At 40.4% G+C, this 14,392-nt stretch overlaps 1 protein-coding gene across 1 annotated transcript in view; it reads left to right on the top strand.

The window, feature by feature from the left end:
* Positions 1-14,392, top strand: part of STK39 (serine/threonine kinase 39) — a 1,002,247-nt gene that overhangs the window by 891,518 nt on the left and 96,337 nt on the right. The window lies entirely within an intron of this gene.

Genomic DNA, 14,392 nt, shown 5'->3' with positions numbered 1-14,392 from the left:
TGTTTCACCCAATAACTGCCTGCTGCAGAGCTGACTGTGATCCCTATTCACATGTGTCACTGATCACAGTTGATCAGATCAAACAAAAAGACCAAGTTTGAATCTCCCATGCCACCTAAGAGCTGATCTTAATGCCCCATAATACATTGTGCTGCACTGTACAGGGGATTTTCAGTTGCTCTTTCTGTTTGTCAAATCAAGGATGTAAGAAAAAGAGGTTTATACTGTGTTTGGTCCACCCTTGCATGGAAATCCTGGCTGAAGACGCCCATTATTAGTGCTTTTATGTGTTAACATTGCTCAAGCACAATTAATAGTGCTTCTGTTTTGAATTTATATTACAAGTACAAAGTTACTTGTTATCACTGTATCATCTACATGTCGGATAGAACAAAAGGAACTCCAAGTAGCAAGCAACAGGGAGGAAAGGTAAAACTTGACTTTTATTTGGAATTCTTTAAAACAATGTATTCACCCAAGGAGTCACTGGTATCAGCAAGTCCAGAATAGGACCGTCAGCCTACGCATTTCATGCCGCCCTTGGCTCATGTCAGATAGTGCAGGCGCACTAAATCCCTTACAAAATAGACTTCTATGGAGGGGAGCTGTAAAATGTTGGATATCAGTTAAAGGGGCAGTAAACTTACAAAATAATGTTTTATAATTCTGCACATAGTGCAGAATGATATAACATTAGCTTACCGGCAGATGTATACATTAAAGTATTGCAGAATTTTTTTTTGTAAAAGTTCATTTTACCAGAACGCCACTCCTTGCTCTACTGAGCAGGTCTGCTTTTACACAGCGCATCTATTAAAATGAATGTAGCTTGCTCTCGCTACTAGACCAGAGCGGAAGCGAGCTACATTCATTTTAATTGTGTGACCGGGCACACTGTGACTAGACAGTGTTGCCGCAATGCGCTCTGTAAAAACCAGACCAGCTAAGTAGAGCAAGGAGGGACGTTCTGGTAAAATGAACTTTTACATAAAAATGTTCTGCAATACTTTAATGTATACATCTGTCAGTAAGCTAATGTTATATCATTCTGCACTATGTGCAGAATTATATAACATTAGTTTGTAAGTTTACTGCCCCTTTAAGAGCTAAGATAATGGTGCCCTAAGCTAATGGCAAGCAAGTTCTTCATGGCAAGACTTCTTCATGCAGTCCTGCCCTAAAGGGCCATTTTTTGCAGTACAGTGGTCCCATCCCTTGCGTTCTCTCGCTCCCACTCTCTTTTGCTTTCTCTCTCTCCCCCTCTCTTTTGCGCTTTCTCTCCCCCTCTCTTTTGAGCTCTCTCTCTCTCCCCCCTCTCTTTTGCGCTCTCTCTTTCCCCCCTCTCTTTTGCACTCTCTCTCCCCCCCCTCTTTTGCGCTCTTTCTCCCTCTCTATCTCCCCTCTCTCTCTATCTCCCCTCTCTCTTTCTCTCTCTCTCTCCCCTCTCCCTCTCTCTCTCTCCATCTCCCCTCTCTCTCCCCCCTCTCTCTCTCCCCCTCTCTCTCTATCTCCTCTCTCTCTCTCTCCCCTCTCTCTCCCCTCACTCTCTCTCCCTTCTCTCTCCCCTCACTCTCTGTCCCTTCTCTCTCTCTCTCTCCCCCCTCTCTCTCTCGCTCCCCTCTCTCTCTCCCTTCTCTCTTTCTCTCTCCCCTCTCTCTTTCTCTCTCCCCTCTCTCTCTTTCTCTCTCTCTCTCTTTCTCTCTCTCTCTCTTTCTCTCTATCTCCCCTCTCTCTCCCCCCTCTCTCTTTCCCCTCTCTCTCTCTTTCCCCTCTCCCTCTCTCCCCTCTCTCAACCTCTCTCTCTCTCTCTCCTCTCTCTTCCCCCCTCTCTCCTCTCTCTATCTCCCCCCTCTGTCTCTCTCCCCCCTCTCTCTCTCTATCTCCTCTCTCTCTCTCCCCTCTCTCTCCCCTCTCTCTCTCTCCCCTCACTCTCTCTCCCTTCTCTCTCCCCTCACTCTCTGTCCCTTCTCTCTCTCTCTCTCTCCCCCCTCTCTCTCTCTCGCTCCCCTCTCTCTCTCCCTTCTCTCTTTCTCTCTCCCCTCTCTCTTTCTCTCTCCCATCTCTCTCATTCTCTCTCTCTCTCTCTTTCTCTCTATCTCCCCTCTCTCTCCCCCCTCTCTCTTTCCCCTCTCTCTCTCTTTCCTCTCTCTCTCTCTCCCCTCTCTCAACCTCTCTCTCTCCTCTCTCTTCCCCCCCTCTCTCCTCTCTCTATCTCCCCCCTCTGTCTCTCTCCCCTCTCTCTCTCTCCCCTCTCTCTCTCTCTCTCTCTCTCTATCTCCCCCTTTCTTTCTCTCTCTCTCCCCTCTCTCCACATCTCCCCTCTTTCTCTCTCCCCTTTCTCTCTCTCTCTCTCTTTCTCTCTCTCTCTTACCTCTCTCTCTCCCCTCTCTCTCTCTCTCTCTCCCCCTCTCTCTCTCCTCTCTCTCACTCCTCTCTCTCTCCTCTCTCTCCCCCCTCTCTCTCTCTCTCCTCTCTCTCTCCCATCTCTCTCTCCTCTCTCTGTATCTCCCCCCTCTGTGTCTCTCTCCCCTCTCTCTCTCTCCCCTCTCTCTCTCTCTCTCTCTCTCTCTCCCCCTCTGTCTCTCTCCCCTCTCTCTCCCCCCTCTCTCTCTCCCCCTCTGTCTCTCTCTCTCTCCCCTCTCTCTATCTCCCCCTCTCTCTTTCTCTCTCCCCTCTTTTTCTCTCCACTCTCTCTATCTCCCCCCTCTGTCTCTCTCCCCTCTCCCTCTCCCCCTCTCTCTCTCCCCTCTCTATCTCCCCCCTCTCTCTTTCTCTCTCCCCTCTCTCTTTCCCCTCTTTCTCTCCCCTCTCTCTCTCCACATCTCCCCTCTTTTACTCTCCCCCTCTCCATCTCCCCTCTCTCTCTCTCCTCTCTCTCTCCCCTGTCTCTTTCTCCCCTCTTGATCTCTCTCCCCCCTCTCCCCTCTTTTGAGTTGTTTGAGCTCTCTCCACGGCCTTTCACGGCCCGGCCCCGCCCCCTTCACGGGCCTTCATGCTAGGCCCCACCCCCTTCACGCTAGGGCACGCCCCCTTAACGCCCACCACGCCCCCTTCACGTTTGGCCACACCCACTTCTCACGGCAGTTGGCAGATCAGGTAGGGAATCCAAGGCCAGGTGTGTTTGTCCTCGTGCTGTCTCTACTGCTCATGACAGCTTCGGACAAACACACTTGGCCTTTTATAGTATAGGATAGTAATGATCCAATATACAATTTTTTTCATACTTTTTTACAATTCATTAAAGAGACAGTCAACACTCGACAGGTTTTATGTTTGCCAAGTTTTGATGATGCAAAATACAATCTTACTAAGGTCTACATTACTGGAAGCAGTCACACAAAATAACCTGAAACATAGATAGATCTTCAAACATCTTTAAAAATATAAATATTGCACAACAAATCAAACTTTTCTCTTGGTAAAAATGAAACCTAGTGATAAAGTACCACATAGGGTCCTACTAAGGAGTTGGACTTAAAGAAACATTAAGGGCTAGGTTACAAAGAGCAGGATTTGTTTTCTTGTGTTCAGTCTCACATTAAAAATAAGACACAATTTCGTATTACAAGTGGATGGCTAAAAATTTTAACCAGAGGATCATTGCCCATTCAAAACTTTTTTAACGTTCCCTTTCACTTGATAGTTCTGGGAGTGCTATTAACATGCTCATTGCTCTTGTATTACAAGTAGTGAGTTAAAGGACCAGTAAACTATAATTTTGTGAATGCTTTTTAAACATATGGAGTATTCATTTTTTATTTTTTTTTACTAAATGAGTACATTTCTTACTTCAAAATCCTCTGTTTTCCGTTTTTCTTGTGCTCCAGACCGCTTACTCAAAAAGCAGGAGAGACTTGGATTGGAATTAGCCAATAGCTGTGCTATGTATAATACTAATTAGCATATTTTTAATATTACTGCTCGCTCCCAAACACGATGGTGTTAAAGAGAAATGCAAGAACATTGAGCATGGATGTCAATGAGAGTAACACAGCATTGGCAAGCTGTTCTTGCAGTGCAGTGTGTGTTATGGGCACAGTTAAATACCTAAACTATTTATAAAAAAATTGTAATCATATTTTCATTTATAACAAGCTCTCCACGCTGTTGTCCACATCGCTCCTTCTTCCTGAAACAGATGAGTGGGCGGGGCTGCCTTTTCTGGTGTTCTATCAGATTTTGCTATCTTGTCAGAATCTGCTACCTCTGACTGCACATGCTCTGTATTACGTAATCACACTCCAAATATGTTAAAAAGGAATGTGTGGAATGCAATTATGTAAATCAGCAGCATGCGCACTGAGAGGTAGCAGATTCTGAAAAGGAAGTTGTCCTGTTGAATTTTGCTACTGCCAGGACAGAACCGCATGCACAGTTGAAATTCAATGTGACGATACTGTAAAACAAATATATCATTTTTATATTGAATTTTTATTTTTTTTACAGTATCAGCACATTGAATTACAACTGTGCATTTGCGCATGTCCTGGCTGTAGCAAAATCCAACAGAACTTCCTTGTCAGAATCTGCTACCTCTCAGTGCGCATGCTGCTGAATTACATAATCGCATTCCACACATTCCTTTTTAACATGTGGAGTATGATTTCGTAATTCAGAGCATGCGTAGTCAGAGGTAGCAGATTCTGACAAGGTAGCAATATCTGATAGAACACCGGGGTCCTGTATGATACTTGCCAGGGCCAGAGTGCGCATGGTCGATATCGGTGTCGTTAGCAGTGATGTACGGCGCTCGGCAACCTGGTAGCCCTCTGTGATAGGTAATGAATAATTACTATCAAGGAGGGCTTAGAAATAATTATATATTCATTAAAGGGACAGTCAACACTGGAGATAACAGTATCCGATATTTAAAAATAAAAAACGAAGATCCGCCTGCACCGTACCCCTTTTGTCTTACCTACTTCCTTCTCCTAGTAATCATCGACAATAACTTCTATAATATGATGTAAATATGGCAGCCTAACTCCCCCCACCGTTACGTAGCTACATTCTTCTTCAAATGATCAACCAATCAGCTATGTAACGGTGGGGGGAGTTAGGCTGCCATATTTATATTATAGAAGTTATCGTCAATGATTACTAGGTAAGACAAAAGGGGTATGGTGCAAAAGGTGGTATGGTGCAGGTGGATCTTCGTTTTTTTTTTATTTTTAAATATCGGATACTGTTATCTCGAGTGTTGACTGTCCCTTTAATGAATATATAATTATTTCTAAGCCCTCCTTGATAGTAATTATTCATTACCTATCACAGAGGGCTACCAGGTTGCCGAGCGCCATACATCACTGCTAACGACACCGATATCGACCATGCGCACTCTGGCCCTGGCAAGTATCATACAGGACCCCAGTGTTCTATCAGATATTTCTACCTTGTCAGAATCTGCTACCTCTGACTATGCATGCTCTGAATTACGAAATCATACTCCACATATGTTAAAAAGGAATGTGTGGAATGCGATTATGTAATTCAGTAGCATGCGCACTGAGAGGTAGCAGATTCTGACAAGGAAGTTCTGTTGGATTTTGCTACAGCCAGGACATGCGCAAATGCACAGTTGTAATTCAATGTGCTGATACTGTAAAAAAAAAAAAAAAAATCAATATAAAAATGATATATTTGTTTTACAGTATCGTCACATTGAATTTCAACTGTGCATGCGGTTCTGTCCTGGCAGTAGCAAAATCCAACAGGACAACTTCCTTGTCAGAATCTGCTACCTCTCAGTGCGCATGCTGCTGATTTACATAATTGCATTCCACACATTCCTTTTTAACATATTTGGAGTGTGATTACGTAATACAGAGCATGTGCAGTCAGAGGTAGCAGATTCTGACAAGGTAGCAAAATCTGATAGAACACCAGCAAAGGCAGCCCCGCCCACTCATCTGTTTCAGGAAGAAGGAGCAATGTGGACAACAGCGTGGAGAGCTTGTTATAAATGAAAATATGATTACAATTTTTTTATACATAGTTTAGGTATTTAACTGTGCCCATAACACATACTGCACTGCAAGAACAGCTTGCCAATGCTGTGTTACTCTCATTGACATCCATGCTCAATGTTCTTGCATTTCTCTTTAACATCAAGTGAAAGGGAACGTTAAAAAAGTTTTGGCTGGGCAATGATCCTCTGGTTAAAATTTTTAGCCATCCACTTGTAATACGAAATTGTGTCTTATTTTTAATGTGAGACTGAACACAAGAAAACAAATCCTGCTCTTTGTAACCTAGCCCTTAATGTTTCTTTAAGTCCAACTCCTTAGTAGGACCCTATGTGGTACTTTATCATGTTATGGTGGTTCTAAAGTCATTTAGATACAATCACTAGGTTTCATTTTTACCAAGAGAAAAGTTTGATTTGTTGTGCAATCTTTATATTTTTAAAGATGTTTGAAGATCTATCTATGTTTCAGGTTATTTTGTGTAAAATGACTGCTTCCAGTAATGTCGACCTTAGTAAGATTGTATTTTGCATCATCAAAACTTGGCAAACATAAAACCTGCCCAATCCTATGTAGCGTGTACAAGGGTAGTCTTTTACCTGACATGTGTAAGGCTGCTTTGTGGTCAAGATCACATACCTTCATGACGCACTGGATGCTTATGCACTCTTTGGGGACGATTTATCAATGTCCGCCAGACATCGCTGAAGGCTGCTGTGTGGTCAAGATCACATACCTTCATGACGCACTGGAAGCTTATGCACTCTTTGGGGACGATTTATCAATGTCCGCCAGACATTGCTGAAGGCTGCTGTGTGGTCAAGATCACATACCTTCATGACGCACTGGATGCTTATGCACTCTTTGGGGACAATTTATCAATGTCCGCCAGACATCGCTGAATGCCGACAGCATGCGCTGTCCCCTGCAGATTGGCCGCTAGCAGGGGGTGTCAATCAACACGATCGCACACAATCGGGTGGATTGCAGACCGCAGCCTCAGAGGAGGCGTTTGAGTTAAGAGTCAGCGGTCTTAAGACCGCTGCTTCTTAACTCCCGTTAAGAATAGCCCCTAATCGCGTGGAAACAGGGCGATTAGGGGCTATTCGGCCGTTATTAAATCGGCCCCTCTGAATGGACATTTTTATATAGAAAATTCAAATTTTATTAGTTTTAAACAACTTTCCAATTTACTTTTGTCATCAAATTTGCTTTGTTCTCTTGGTATTCTTAGTTGAAAGCTAACCCTAGAAAGGCGCATATGCTAATTTCCAAGCCCTTAAAGGCCGTGTCTTATCTGAATGCATTTGACAGTTTTTCACAGCTAGAGGGTGTTAGTTCATGTGTTCCATATAGATAACATTGTGCTCATGTCCGTGGAGTTACTTATGAGAGGGCACTGATTGGCTAAAATGCAAGCCTGTCAGAAGAACTGAGGTAAGGGGGCAGTCTGCAGAGGCTTAGATACAAGGTATTCACAGAGGTAAAAAGTATATTAATATAAAACTGTTGGTTATGCAAAACTGGGGAATGGGTAATAAAGGGATTATCTATCATTTTAAACAATAAACATTCTGGAGTAGACTGTCCCTTTAAGTGGAAAAAAAAAAATTCTTACATCACCTATATCAATTCCAGTTGCCTTACTGAATATAGTAGAAGCATACACAAACTCCCTGTTTGTGTAAAAGTTATATTTTTTATGTTTGCCTTTGTACTACTTGTAACACAAGTATGCCTCAAGAGAGCCCCTGTTGTCCTTTAAAGCTTCTTCAGGAGGCGTTGCTTTATTTCAGTGCAGCACCCTAGAGGCATGGCTGGTCTCATTTATGAATGCTTTTCTACTGTATGAAAAAAATAAGGTAAGTGTTGTGTCTTTTTGAAATGTAAATGATAAATGTGTCAGAGCAAAAGCAGCAACAACTTTGTTTAATATATTGAAGTTACTTGGTAGAGGCGTATGATGCAGTGGCATTGCTTACTGCAGAGATTATATTAAGGCATTTCCAGTTTGTACCCAATAGCATGTGCAAGCATTTTTCTTATTGTGCTTTAGAAAACTCTGTGGGTATTAATAGCATCGGCTTACATGCTCATGCAGCATTATTGCTGCCAGCTTTGGCAGTGAGCTTGCACTAGATAACATCTCACTCCACCACCTTCTCCCAAATTAATCTGCATGCAAAATCCTTATAAGCAGAGGTCTGATCATCACAATATGTAGCAAAAACAAGCAAGACTATAAGGAGAGGTTAGATGTCAGAGCATTGGATTCACAGTATGCTTCATCTAGTGTTATATATTATTTTGAAACTCAGTACAGTGCTGTGGGTATTAATTTGTGAAAAATAATCTTTTATATTTTACTTTTTTTTTACATTTTAAAATCTTATTATAAATGTAGTTTGAAAGAATTATGTCTGGAATCTGTTAGAACAAGAGTATAGATTAAACACTTATCTTGTTCCGTGCAGTTTGTGTTTATCTGCAATATCTAAGTAATGTCGTGCTGTTGGCCATTATTTTTATCTAGTAATGAGATAGTCTCGGACATTCTTTTGTAGTGTAGATCTTGCAGGATTTATGTGATCTATTGATAGAATAAAGATTGTAATAAAATAGCTTATAGTTATTCCTTGTGTTATCAATTAATGACAGTTGTAATGCCATTTATATGTATTTCTTCCCTTTTTTTAATAAATATGACACATTACTGCTTTTTATGTATTTCTGATAAGTGTATTTGTCAAGATAAGTTGAAGTTAGAGCAAAATCTGCATAAGCTTCTCTGTAGTTTTAAATCCCTTGAAGCCATTTGACTTTAATTTTCATGCGCACCATGTGCAATTACTTTATTTCCATTCATTTAAAGGGATATGGATTCAAAATTAAAACTTTATAATTCGTAAGGAGAGTGCAAGTAAAAATAAAACAATTTTCCAACTTGCATTTTTTTAAATTTACCCCTTTTTTTTGCTTTTGTTGAAACTTTCCATGAGAGCATACTGAGGTAGGCTTTTCTAGCAGGCATACAATATGTTTGCTTTAAAAACATTTAAGTAAAAGCTCTTTTTTATTCCTCAGAGCCTGATAGGGACAATGCCCACAGAAAAAGTTAATTTATTTCACACTTTTAGAAGCTATACAATGTCCCTTTAAAACAATTCTCCAAAATCTCCTTTTTTAAAACAAATACTGCCGAGATATTTTAATTTCTTTTTTGTTCCCTTGCACTGTTAAAATGATTTATTTCTAGATCTTTAAAGGGAAATTAAACTATTTTTTTTTTTTCATGATTGTGATTTTAAACTACTTTCAAATTGACTTCTATTATCTAATTTGTTCTGTTCTCTTGGTATCCTTTGTTGAAAATTATACCTAGGTAGACTAATGAACTTCTGATTCGTGGCTGCATATGTATTCCTGATGCTATTGGCTCACCCAATGTTTTAACTAGCTCACAGTAATAAATTGCTTCTTCTTCAACAAAGAATACAAAGAGAATTAATCAAATTAGATAATAGAAGCAAATTGGACAGTTGTTTCCAATTGTATTCCCTTTCTGAATCATGAAAGAACAATTTTTGGTTTTATGTCCCTTTAACCTCCCCTACATTGGCTTTTGCAACTTGCTAATGTGTATCTCCAAGACTCCAAACAATATTTTTTTTCTACACCAAACAATGAGAATTTGTTCTCTTTCACAAATGTGTCCTCTTATTCTCATCTGTCATAATCAAGTGGTTTACAATTAGGTCACACCTTAAATTATAATTCTCTTGTAGATACGGGTTCAGCAAAAACATATAAGTTTATTTACAAAAAAACAACAATTGACCACCTGTAGAGTGTATCACATGTGTAACAACAAATCTCTATACCTCTGCAGCGGGTGACTAAATATACGTAAGCATAGCATAAAGTACAGGAAGAATAATAAATTATCTGTACACAAAGCTGGTAGGCATGCAGATGTCTATATAGTTAGTGCCAGGGGCTATTCAATGATCTTGAAATATGGTAATACAAGGTTGTCACCCAGTTCAAAATAATTTGGCATTTAGCTACTATTAGTAGAAAGTCAAACAGCTAGATTTAGAGTTGGGTGGTAGCCATCAAAACCAGCGTTAGAGGCTCCTAACGCTGGTTTTTACCGCCCTCTGGTATTTGGAGTCAGTCAGGAAAGGGTCTAACGCTCACTTTGCAGCCGCGACTTTTCCATACCGCAGATCCCCCTACGCCATTTGCGTATCCTATCTTTTCAATGGGATCTTTCTAACGCCGGTATTTAGAGTCGTGGCTGAAGTGAGCGTTACAAATCTAACGACAAAACTCCAGCCGCAAAAAAAGTCAGTAGTTAAGAGCTTTCTGGGCTAACACCAGTTTATAAAGCTCTTAACTACTGTGCTCTAAAGTACACTAATACCCCCCACATCGCCGCCACTCTAATTAAAAATTTTAACCCCTAATCTGCCGTCCGCACGCCGCCGCAAGACACGTTATACTTATGTACCCCTAATCTGCTGCCCCTAACACCGCCGACCCCTATATTATGTTTATTAACCCCTAATCTGCCCCCCTCAACGTCGCCTCCACCTGCCTACACTTATTAACCCCTAATCTGCCGACTGGACCGCGCCGCTATTATAATGAAGTTATTAACCCCTAATCCGCCTCACTCCCGCCTCAATAACCCTATAATAAATAGTATTAACCCCTAATCTGCCCTCCCTAACATCGCCGACACCTAACTTCAAGCATTAACCCCTAATCTGCCGACCGGAGCTCACCGCTACTATAATAAATTTTTTAACCCCTAAAGCTAAGTCTAACCCTAACACTAACACCCCCCTAAGTTAAATATAATTTAAATCTAACGAAATAAATGAAATCTTATTAAATAAATGATTCCTATTTAAAGCTAAATACTTACCTGTAAAATAAACCCTAATATAGCTACAATATAAATAATAATTATATTGTAGCTATTTTAGGATTAATATTTATTTTACAGGCAACTTTGTAATTATTTAAACCAGGTACAATAGCTATTAAATAGTTAATAACTATTTAATAGTTACCTAGTTAAAATAATTACAAAATTACCTGTAAAATAAATCCTAACCTAAGTTACAATTAAACCTAACACTACACTATCATTAAATTAATTTGGGCCTAGATTTAGAGTTCGGCGGTAAAAGGGCTGTTAACGCTCCGCGGGCTTTTTTCTGGCCGCACCATAAATTTAACTCTGGTATCGAGAGTTAAAACAAATGCTGCGTTAGGCTCCAAAAAAGGAGCGTAGGGCATTTTTACCGCAAATGCAACTCTCGATACCAGAGTTGCTTACGGACGCGGCCGGCATCAAAAACGTGCTCGTGCACGATTCTCCCATAGGAAACAATGGGGCTGTTTGAGCTGAAAAAAAACCTAACACCTGCAAAAAAGCAGCGTTCAGCTCCTAACGCAGCCCCATTGTTTCCTATGGGGAAACACTTCCTACGTCTGCACCTAACACTCTAACATGTACCCCGAGTCTAAGCACCCCTAACCTTACACTTATTAACCCCTAATCTGCCACTCCCGCTATCGCTGACCCCTGCATATTATTATTAACCCCTAATCTTCCGCTCCGTAAACCGCCGCAACCTACGTTATCCCTATGTACCCCTAATCTGCTGCCCTAACATCGCCGACCCCTATGTTATATTTATTAACCCCTAATCTGCCCCCCACAACGTCGCCGACACCTACCTACACTTATTAACCCCTAATCTGCCGAGCGGACCTGAGCGCTACTATAATAAAGTTATTAACCCCGAATCCGCCTCACTAACCCTATCATAAATAGTATTAACCCCTAATCTGCCCTCCCTAACATCGCCGACACCTACCTTCAATTATTAACCCCTAATCTGACGACCGGAGCTCACCGCTATTCTAATAAATGTATTAACCCCTAAAGCTAAGTCTAACCCTAACACTAACACCCCCCTAACTTAAATATAATTTTAATCTAACGAAATAAATTAACTCTTATTAAATAAATTAATCCTATTTAAAGTTAAATACTTACCTGTAAAATAAACCCTAATATAGCTACAATATAAATTATAATTATATTATAGCTATTTTAGGATTAATATTTATTTTACAGGCAACTTGGTATTTATTTTAACTAGGTACAATAGCTATTAAATAGTTAAGAACTATTTAATAGTTACCTAGTTAAAATAATAACAAATTTACCTGTAAAATAAATCCTAACCTAAGATATAATTAAACCTAACACTACCCTATCAATAAAATAATTTAATAAACTACCTACAATTACCTACAATTAACCTAACACTACACTATCAATAAATTAAATAAACACAATTGCTACAAATAAATACAATTAAATAAACTAGCTAAAGTACAAAAAATAAAAAAGAACTAAGTTACAGAAAATAATAAAATATTTACAAACATAAGAATAATATTACAACAATTTTAAACTAATTACACCTACTCTAAGCCCCCTAATAAAATAACAAAGCCCCCCAAAATAATAAATTCCCTACCCTATTCTAAATTAAAAAAGTTACAAGCTCTTTTACCTTACCAGCCCTGAACAGGGCCCTTTGCGGGGCATGCCCCAAGAAGTTCAGCTCTTTTGCCTGTAAAAAAAAACATACAATACCCCCCCCCAACATTACAACCCACCACCCACATACCCCTAATCTAACCCAAACCCCCCTTAAATAAACCTAACACTAATCCCCTGAAGATCTTCCTACCTTGTCTTCACCATCCAGGTATCACCGATCCGTCCTGGCTCCAAGATCTTCATCCAACCCAAGCGGGGGTTGGCGATCCATAATCCGGTGCTGAAGAGGTCCAGAAGAGGCTCCAAAGTCTTCATCCTATCCGGCAAGAAGAGGACATCCGGACCGGCAACCATCTTGATCCAAGCGGCATCTTCTATCTTCATCCGATGACGACCGGCTCCATCCTGAAGACCTCCACCGCGGACCCATCTTCTTCCGGCGACGTCCAACTGCAGAATGACGGTTCCTTTAAGGGACGTCATCCAAGATGGCGTCCCTCGAATTCCGATTGGCTGATAGGATTCTATCAGCCAATCGGAATTAAGGTAGGAATATTCTGATTGGCTGATGGAATCAGCCAATCAGAATCAAGTTCAATCCGATTGGCTGATCCACTCAGCCAATCAGATTGAGCTCGCATTCTATTGGCTGATCGGAACAGCCAATAGAATGCGAGCTCAATCTGATTGGCTGATTGGATCAGCCAATCGGATTGAACTTGATTCTGATTGGCTGATTCCATCAGCCAATCAGAATATTCCTACCTTAATTCCGATTGGCTGATAGAATCCTATCAGCCAATCGGAATTCGAGGGACGCCATCTTGGATGACGTCCCTTAAAGGAACCGTCATTCTGCAGTTGGACGTCGCCGGAAGAAGATGGGTCCGCGGTGGAGGTCTTCAGGATGGAGCCGGTCGTCATCGGATGAAGATAGAAGATGCCGCTTGGATCAAGATGGTTGCCGGTCCGGATGTCCTCTTCTTGCCGGATAGGATGAAGACTTTGGAGCCTCTTCTGGACCTCTTCAGCACCGGATTATGGATCGCCAACCCCCGCTTGGGTTGGATGAAGATCTTGGAGCCAGGACGGATCGGTGATACCTGGATGGTGAAGACAAGGTAGGAAGATCTTCAGGGGATTAGTGTTAGGTTTATTTAAGGGGGGTTTGGGTTAGATTAGGGGTATGTGGGTGGTGGGTTGTAATGTTGGGGGGGGGTATTGTATGTTTTTTTTTACAGGCAAAAGAGCTGAACTTCTTGGGGCATGCCCCGCAAAGGGCCCTGTTCAGGGCTGGTAAGGTAAAAGAGCTTGTAACTTTTTTAATTTAGAATAGGGTAGGGAATTTATTATTTTGGGGGGCTTTGTTATTTTATTAGGGGGCTTAGAGTAGGTGTAATTAGTTTAAAATTGTTGTAATATTATTCTTATGTTTGTAAATATTTTATTATTTTCTGTAACTTAGTTCTTTTTTATTTTTTGTACTTTAGCTAGTTTATTTAATTGTATTTATTTGTAGCAATTGTATTTAATTAATTAATTTATTGATAGTGTAGTGTTAGGTTAATTGTAGGTAATTGTAGGTATTTTATTTAATTAATTTAATGATAGTATAGTGTTAGGTTTAATTGTAACTTAGGTTAGGATTTATTTTACAGGTAAATTTGTAATTATTTTAACTAGGTAGCTATTAAATAGTTCTTAACTATTTAATAGCTATTGTACCTAGTTAAAATAAATACAAAGTTGCCTGTAAAATAAATATTAATCCTAAAATAGCTATAATATAATTATAATTTATATTGTAGCTATATTAGGATTTATTTTACAGGTA

Source organism: Bombina bombina, chromosome 1 (assembly GCF_027579735.1).
Source record: "Bombina bombina isolate aBomBom1 chromosome 1, aBomBom1.pri, whole genome shotgun sequence".
Classification (NCBI taxonomy): domain Eukaryota; kingdom Metazoa; phylum Chordata; class Amphibia; order Anura; family Bombinatoridae; genus Bombina; species Bombina bombina.
The sequence above is the reverse complement of the archived record's forward strand: the minus strand, read 5'-3'. Positions and strand labels throughout refer to the sequence as shown.